This window comes from Cavia porcellus, unplaced genomic scaffold, assembly GCF_034190915.1.
Source record: "Cavia porcellus strain 051 isolate PalLab524CR breed Dunkin Hartley unplaced genomic scaffold, mCavPor4.1 scaffold_2, whole genome shotgun sequence".
Taxonomy (NCBI): Eukaryota; Metazoa; Chordata; class Mammalia; order Rodentia; family Caviidae; genus Cavia; species Cavia porcellus.
The window spans coordinates 66,065,354-66,074,966 of NW_026947485.1; positions in this window are offsets into that span (position 1 = coordinate 66,065,354).

Consider the following 9,613-nt stretch of genomic DNA (forward strand, 5'->3'; position numbering starts at 1 on the left):
AAGAAAGTTTTCCTGTGGATGAGAAATACAGTCTTGTCACCTGATGGATGAATAAGAGTTAGTGAAGTCCAAAGGACAGATGCAGGAAAGAGAAAGTGGAACATCATGATAAACAGAAATGGTACCTGAAAATACTCAGAGGCGAGATGAAATGAGGTACATTTCAGAAGTGATAAGAATGCTGGTTGATAGGAAATGGCACATCTTCACCCCGTTGGACTGAAGGTCTTCCCTCAAACCTACTATCTTGGTCATCAGCTCCATAAGAAAGAGAGTGGGAATCCTGGGGCCAGTTAGGGCACGCCTGAGTTCCTGTGGAGGGGCACCTGGACCTGGCTCTTTTTCACATTATTAATAATGTTAATTGAAACCTTTGATTAATGGTTGTTTTTGCCTTCCAGGGGGCTTGTTTTCTTTGCAGAAATACCTTGGCTTTTCTTTTTGGGGAAAAAAGAGATTGATTAAAATTCACTTTACTTACTTTCTCTGGATTTCATAGATATGTCACCTGATCTTGGTATCTATAAAAAACAGACCTATATAATTTGAACTGAATTTCAAATAGGTTTCGAAGCAGCTCTTACATTCTAAGAATGTGTAAAATTATTTTTCTATTAACCTAGAGCCAGAAATTGAGCTATTTTGATCTTTTGAAGAAATAAAACCATTATGAGTTATATAAAAGGAGATTCTAACCCAGGTTTATTAAGAGGGATAAGTTCAAATAGATAGTGTGATAACTCTGGTGATTGAAAAATGTGGAGATTGTGGACTGAGGAGGACCTCAAAATGCCTTGCTATTCCTCCCAGCCTGACAGAGAGTTTACATTCCCTCCCCTTGGACCTGGGTTGGTATCAGGGTTTGCTTTGAGTACTTCCTTTAGGATAAGGAGGAAGTGATTCTGGGCGGGTTCCAGGTTGGGTCTTCAGAGGCAGCAGCTTCCATGTTTAAGTCCTTGGACTCCAGCTGCAGCAGTGCTGAGAAACTTCCCTGGACCCTGAACAGTGACGCGCATGGGCAGGCCCGGATGTCAGGCTGCCATCTTGTGAGGACCAGCACCAGCTCCCAGCTGGGCACAGGGACAGAGTCCCTCTCAGCCTGGTCAACCCATAGAATCCTAAGGTACAGAAAATTTTATTGTTTTTAAACTACTCACTTGTGGGGTGGTTAATTATGAAATGGTACACACGACAGTGGTTTCCGTACCTGTTCTTTCTCCATTTCTTTAATAGAAAGTATTACTGTTTTGTATTACTGTTTTGGGTTTTTGCTTTTTTGACTTTTGTGTATTACTACTTTTTAAAACTGTTTAACAAATAATGCCGAAGATCATGTAACAAAACAATAAATCTTCCTCTCACCACTTTCTTTTAGTGATGGTCCCATTCCAAGAAGAAATCACTGTTGGTAGTTTCTTAAGTATTTAAATAAAAACATAAACTTACGTATTCTTGCTTTCCATGTACGTGCAAGTTACTTTTCATATAGTTTTGTATCTTCCTCTTACCTCTCACCAGTGTTTCTGTATTCAACATATATAAGTCTGCCTCATTCTTTTTAATGACTATGTAATATTTTACCATATGATATGGTCTAATTTATGTAACAAGTCTCCTATTCACTGGTATTTGCTTCTAATCACTTATTAAAAATAAAGCTGCAACAAATATTTTTGTATATTGATTTTTACATGCACAGATGCATGAATATATTCTTAGAAGTAAAATTTTTGGACTAAAGAGAATGTCCATTTTAAATTTAATTGGTGCAAAATTCTCTTCTTATAAATTGTACAGAATTATACTGTCATTTGTAAAAGGTGAGAATGCCTAAATCTCTACATGTTGGCTAACACATCTAGAAAGAATTTTTCTATTGTCGTGGTTCTGTAGTTAATTCTCTGAGGCCCTCTGATAATTAGAAGTTCATCTATTTTTCTTTGTTCATTTGTATTTCATTTCTTTTGCTTGTCTGTGTTGGATAATACTTTCAGTAGACTATTAATACTGGTGAAATTGAACATAACTGTTCTATTCTTGACCTAATTCTTCTGTTTTCCGACTAAAATAAAACAAAAAATGATGATAATTAAGATGAGAGACTTTCACTTTTCATTTTACAGAAATACAGTAACAAGTACTTAACTAAGAAATAGCCAAATGAAGTGAATGTACATTTTTCAAAAGAACTACTAATAGCCAATAATTATATAAAATAATGTTTAAAATCATAATTCACCAGGAAAATGTAAATTAAAACTACATTCATCTCACCCCAGGTAGAGTGGCTGTCATCAAGAATACAAAAAATAGTAGATATTGGTGAGGATAAAGGTACAAGGAATTCTCATGCATGATGAGTGAGAGTGTACATTTTTATAATTACTATGAAAATCAGTATGAAGATTCCTCAAAAAACTGAAAATGGAAATACCCTGTGACCCAGCTGTACCAGTCATCAGCATATTCCCAAAAAATTAGCATTCAAATTTCTGTTAGCGTCCTACAGAAACAATCCACATAACCAAATAACAGACTCAGCCTACAGGCCCACTTAGCGGAAGAATGGATAAAGAAAATGTGGCCTATAGATATTTTCTCAAGGAAATGGATAGAACTGGAAATTATCATATTAAGACAAGTAAGCCCGAGTCAGAAAGACACACACTGACTGTTTTCTCTCATATGTAGAATCTAGCAGAGCTGGGGATATGCCATGAAAGCAGAGAGAAGCTGTTAAATATGAGGAAAAGGATCAAAGGGAAGGGGCAGGGGAGGTAGTGGGGAGAGGGGAACTATCAAAGGATGTTACATGCAAGTGTAAAAGCGCTACAGTGAAACCTAATATTATTTATAATTAATATGCACTGATAAATATGCACATAGGACACAAGACAGTGTCCATCTATCCCATGATTGAGAGTTTTTTAAAAGAGGATGTTAATTTTTGTCAATCTCTCTAACCAGATGAGTTTTGTCTTCTTCAGTCTATGAATACGAATTAAATTAATGTAGTTTCCAATTTTAAGTTACACTTTCATCCTTAAACATCATATGCTTAGTAACATGGTAGTAATCTTTTGATTTTTTTGATGGTTCCTAATAATGTTTTCATTTAGAATACTTCATTTTTATTTATAAATGGCACTGATCTATAGTTTCAGAGGAAACTTAGTAAGAAAATACTCCGCTGGACACAAAAGTAATAACAATGTGAGTGAATAAGCCAACAAATTAAAATTCTAGTGAGTAAAGTGCTGAGGACAAGGGAAAGGGCCACCTCTCCATGAGAGAGGGACAGAGAAAGAAAATCCAGGAAATCCTTGCTTAAAGTAGGAAAGCCAAAGAAGCTCACATCAGACAACTGGACTCCAGTTAAGAGGAGGTAAAGATCTTACACAAAGGAGAGAAGTCCACCCCTGTAACAGCAATCTATTTGGATCAATATCAAATGACATGTGTAATAAGTAGGCAGACTAAATAGAAAAAATACCTTAGTCATAAGTGGTAACAGTGCAGTCGTTCTAGCACTTAGAAGAGAAAAATAAGCAATTCCTCTTGGAAAAAATTTAACAGAGAAAGTAAAGCTGGTTGGGTTTGACCTTGGATTCAACCTCTAGTTCATACATTACTCATCCCAATGAATTGCCTTTTCTTTCCTTCTTTGGTGGAAGGCATTCCCCAGCCTAGGATTTACAGTCAGAAAAACAGGATGTGGTCCTGTTCTTGCTGGAACCTAGGGCTTCCTAGGCAGTTTCTGGACAGGCAGTCGAGGACTGGTCCTAGGTGTGTTGGGCATGGCCTTCTGGAAAGCCTCTCCTGTCCACAACCTGGGAAATTCTATGTGGTGTTCTCTAACAGAAGAACGGAGCCAATCCTGAACATCATTAAATGTTCTCAAGTGTATACAGCCCCTAGCAGATCTCACTCTGATTTTTATTTGTTTAAATGTTTGAGTTTAGCAATGATATCATCAGAAGTTGTTAAGCTTAATATGAGATGAGATAATTTACAAGGTTTATTAATAGATGACACTGGATATAACTCTGCTTCTGCAGCTCATTATGTGGGTGACTTTAGACAAATTTATTTAATGATGTGGAGCCTCAGTTTTCTCATCTGTAAAATGGATGTTGTAAAAATAGCTTCCCTGGTTACCTCACTGGGCAGTTGTGGAAAGATCAAATGAGAGAATGAAAATATATGGCACATTGAAACCACTCTTCCAACATGATGTACACTGCAGAAGTCACTTGGGAAAAGTATGTTTGCTTACTTTAACTACCCATTCTATTTCTAGGTTAAATTAGTGGGAAGAAGTTTGCTCTTCATTTTCCAAACACAAATGAGGAAAGGATTTCCTTTCTTCTTGACTTGTAGGAGGTGCCTTCATGGAGTCGGTGGGATGAACTTACGAATTCCTATATTCTGATAACCTCTTTGGTGACCTTCATTCCTGGTCGTTGTGCTAGAGTCCCAGCCAAGCATCTCCTGTAATACCAGAACCACTGGTAGGCCGGGATGGTTAACTAAATAGGAAGATTTTACTTGTGATAGGGTTATGCAGCTAACTGTTGCCAAAGGGAAAAGCCCTGGGACTAGCATGAAAGAAATAGAAATAGTATACTTTTCAATAAATAACTATTAAAAACTTAATGACTGGAAGAAATTCATTAAAGGCATGAACTCAGGACCCTTGTAACCCAGCTCTGCCACTAAATGGCTGTGGAGGCTTAAGTGAGTTACCTAACTCTCTGTGCTTTAGTTTCCTTTCCCGTACAACATGACAGTACCATCCTTATCAGGTCACTGGAGGATTAAATTAGTTAATAGTTATGAACAGTGCCTGGCATATGCAAGTGCTACGTAAAGATTTATTATATAAGTTATGTGGCAGATGGCAGTTACTATGTCAGAATCTGGAATTAAACGTCTATATTTACTAGTGAGATGATGTACCCATTGATTTCAGAATGAATACAAAAGTTAAAGAGCCCATGAGTTTGTAGCCCTAAATGAAAATTACTGCCAGAGACATTTCCAGCATTTAATGTAAAATCCACACCTAAGTAAATTACAAATAACTTCTTTTAGACAGCATTAAAATGTGTGAGATCTGTGATCACAGAAATGATCTCAGATTGGGCAGTCCATTTAACCTCTTCATGCTCAGCTGCTGTCTGCAAAAGTGCAGTAAAAAGTACTGGCTTCACTAGGGTGTCCTAAGATGAAATGAGATAACATTTGTAAAACTCTTAGTGCCTGCCAGAAGAGGCACCACCTAAGTGCACATTGTAATTATTAATACTGTCTCGTATCCCACTGGCTTACATCCCATTATCTTATTAAATGACTAAACTGAATCTCAGAAATTACAATGGTGGGGGCTGCATAGACACATGTTGACAGACAACTTCTTGCATGACAATGGTTCAGTAGGCACCACAGGACCCCACTGTGATGCAGCTTACTTGTAGCACTTCTTGGGTTCCTTTTGAGTACAAGCTCAGCACAGAGTTTTAGCGCTTTGTGTGCAGCTCTCTTCTGTGATTCATGAATGTTAGCAAGTCCACAGGAATCTGGAGCAGGAAGATCTGGTGGGTGAGTTTCAAAATTAAGTTCATTAGCTACATACCAAGCTTTTTATAATGTTTAAATTGTGGAATGCAATGACTTTAATCTTTCCTGGCCTGTCCCAGATTTATGTGGGTTAGAGAGTAGCTGACATTTGCTCCTAAGTGAATTAATAAGCTGAATCAGAAATCTTGGTATGAAATTTTGTTTCCAGAGGTCAGAAATATGTACAAATAAAATTGGTGAAAATAAGATAGTTTTAGATGGTACACAGATTAATGTCTTATATACACCTGTTATATGTACACACATATGCATATGTATGTGTATAAAAATTAAATATAGGATGCAAAACTTGTGCATTTGTGAATATTATTGCATAGGACAAATATAAAGTTGGTAGCTGAATAAGACAGTTGATAGCAAAGAAAAAAATGAGCTTGATTTCAAAAGATTAGTAATTATAGTGACAGGAAATAGTAACGCAGTTTTTAAAGCAAAAATCACAACTAAAATTAAGGAAGCATCATCTTAAAAGAAAGAAGAGATCATTATTTGTTTATAGATTTTTGACAGTGGGGTTCAGATTCTAAAGCAGAAGTTGGAGAGAAACGCTTTCTTATTTCTAGATGCATTGCCACTGTTGGTAAAGCACTTTTCTGTGCCTTCAGTTCTTTTCAGGTGAAGCATAAATGTTTCTGCTCAGTAGATGAAGAAACAGTGTCCTTGAAAAATTGTGCAGTGGCTGGCAAAGGGATAAAAATCTGCATTTGTTATTATACTGCCTGGGAAAGGAATCATTGGTGAGAACTCTTTACAAATGGAGAACTGTTCTCTGAAACTAGCAGAAACCTATTTAGTCTTTGGATACACACACACTGATCTCGTGGGAGGTCCTATTTTCCCAGGATCTCTCACCTACCTTGTGCAGAGCACTGCGCTGATCACGAAGACCCCTCAGTAGGGATTGACTGGTCTATTTTTTCAGGAGCTTCATATTGAGTAAAAGCAATACATCACAAGCCCAGAAGATCCCTAGTCATGTTTGGCTTGAATGATGAGGTATTAGATTTGTTTTAAAATATGTTGTTTTAAGTATCACTGAAGTATCTGAGTATTTCACCTAAAAGTCTGATGCTGGATATCTTAGTTAATTTTCTCTCATTACTGGGACAAAACACCCAACACTCAAAGGAAGGAGAGGTTTATTTAGTCCATTGTTTGTGGAGGTTTCAGTCCATAATCAGCTGATTCCAAGGCAGGGTGGCAGGGCACTGGGGCAATACTTTAAGGTAGAAGCCAGAGCCAAAGAGGGGAAACAAGCCTCTTCTCCTCTCTTATAATTATACACAGGCCACACACACACACACACACACACACACACACACACACCCTCAAAGCAGGTGTAACACTCACAAAATCTCAGTGCCTTCCTCTTGAATAGGATGAAGATATTTACAAAGTAAGGATCTTGGCTCCCTGCTGAGTCTTTCAATTAAACTTCTAAACTTCTCAAGTTGACACAATGTATCAACCATAACACTGGGATTGGCTTAAAGTATGGAGGTCAGGCAACACCAAGTCTGTGCCCTGCCTAGCTTTGCTTCAGGGAGTGCCCTGTGCTCCCTCTCTCAGGACTCAGGTGTTGTTCACTAGTTTACCTTGCTTAGGGAGATGGAGGCAGGAGGATCCAAGTGTAAAGCCAGTTCTGGCCTAATAAGACCCTGTCTCAAAGTAAAAAGTAAAATGTCTAGGTATGCAGTGAAGGCCCTGGGGTCCACCTACAATACCACATGCAAAAATAAATACATGTTTCCTGCAAAAATACTTTTACTTCTTTCACTGTTAACAAAATTCTTGCATATAATTCTCCCTTTCTACCTTAACTTTGAGAAACAAAATAGGCAGGAATGAGTATTTACATTTCACTGATCAGGAAACTGAACATTTACAATGGAAACAAGTTTCCTATGCAAGAATTACTGCAGCTGAGCTCTTAAGAAATTGTTCTACAGAAAAATCTTGACAGGAACTGTTGTGGTTTGAGTCTGATGTCCCCCCAAAGCCTCATGTCATCATGGAGGTTGCCTTCTAGAGTTTGTGAATAACCAATGCTAGGACTCTAGGTGTGTGTGCTACACTTATGGGTGTGGCCGTCATACAATATAAGGTACAGAATGAGTCTTGTCTCCCTCTTCTTTTGTTTTTGTTGCTTTTGCTGTTTTCTGCAGCCATGAATTTTTGCCCTCCACCATGTGCCACTCTGCTGTGGAGCCTTCGGATTATGGACTGAAACCTCCACAGTGAGCTAAATAAACCTTTCTTTCCTTAAGTTTGGAGGTTGGGTATTTTGTCTCAGCAAGGAGAGAAAAGTAACAAAGACAGGGAAGGAGAGAAGCAGAAAGGGGAAAAGGAAGAATATGGCTTCAGGGAAAGTAAAGCTTTGATGTGGATAATGAAATGCTCTAGAGCATTAAATATGCCACATGAGTGTCCCATGTGGAGGCCAGGGTGCAGGCCTTTTGTACTTTTTACTGAGTCAGGTCTTGGCTGCAGCCTTCCTCCACCAACACTGTGGGTGAGAATTGCTATTAGCTCAGGGCAATTTTCCCAGAAGAGGGAGCATTTGTGGGGTCCCCAGCACTCCAACAGCTGGAGCAGGGTGAAGTTCACTGGTCCAGGTTACAGCATCTCTTCCTCAAATCCTGAACACTCATGAACAGTGATATCCAATTGATTGCACTGTCTACTCCAGCATGGTATGCAGGCACACACACACACACACACACACACACACACACACAAATGCAGAAGCTGCATTTCCAGAAGTGGCAGTTTCATAAAATACACACGGGCTCCTTCCCAAACAAGAACAGTCTCAGCCTGCATTCTGAGAATTGAGAGAAAATAATCCCACCTTTATAAAATCAGTTTCATAGTTAATTCTGTGTATATTATATATGGAAATAGTTAAAAACTAAAGTCTAAGAATTTAGAGATGAACAGACAGAATATGTGTATAAATATACATACACACATAAAGTATATAAACATGTTTTGATGTAAATATAGATATAAAGGTGTGATTGTGTTTGGCTGGAAAAAAATATCTTGCCCCAGAAAATAGAAAAGCTTTGTGTTCAAAGGGTTTAAAAGTAAATTCTCCTTCAACAGAACCTACCCCCTTGGGCTTTGTCATAAGAAGGAAGAAAGAACTTTCAAGAAATATCGGGTTGTCCTTCTGGCATATTCCTACTTTGTTCTGAAACAATCTGAGTTCAGAAGCACATTTCATCAAGAATAAAAGTATAGGTTTTGCTAAGTATGAATAGTAGGGAAACATGGGGAAAGAATCTAAGATAGTATAAAACAGGGTTGTATTTTTAACCTTTAAAATTTTTTAGATAGAGATTTTATATAATTCTCCTTATCAAAGAATGCTTCATATACATCCTTCACGATAAGATGCTGCCCACATTAGCAATTATGACCAATTAAGGAGAAAATAAACAGGCAAGAGTCCAAAGGAAAACATTTCATTTTACTTCTTCCCTGGTTTCTTTCCATAACACCTTCAAGGGAGATACCATTCCAAAGCTATTACCGTAACTGGATGTTTTACATAATGGAAAGCTCAGGCACCTCAGATCTCCTTTTGCATGACAAATGTTTAATTAGAAAAATAATAGGATGGAAATGAAATTGCTATTTACTATGACTGGAACAGAGAATTGTCCTAGAGAAGAAAATTTAGTTTTAATTCACCAAAGGCAAAAAAGAAAAGGGGAGGAGGGAGCCAGTAAGAAAGAAAAGAACCTTAAATGAATTCTGGAAAGAAATCAAGAGACTTGAGTGTATGGCTTATGCCTGTGATTGGGGTGGGATCAACCTCTCTTTCTCTGTCTCTCTCTCTCTCTCTCTCTCTCTCTCTCTCTCTCTCTCAACCCCTAAGCCCAACACAATAATAATTAAAAAAGAAAATGATATGTGATCTTAAAGTTCTTATAGTGAAGAAGTCCTTTTTAATTGCTTGTTCAAA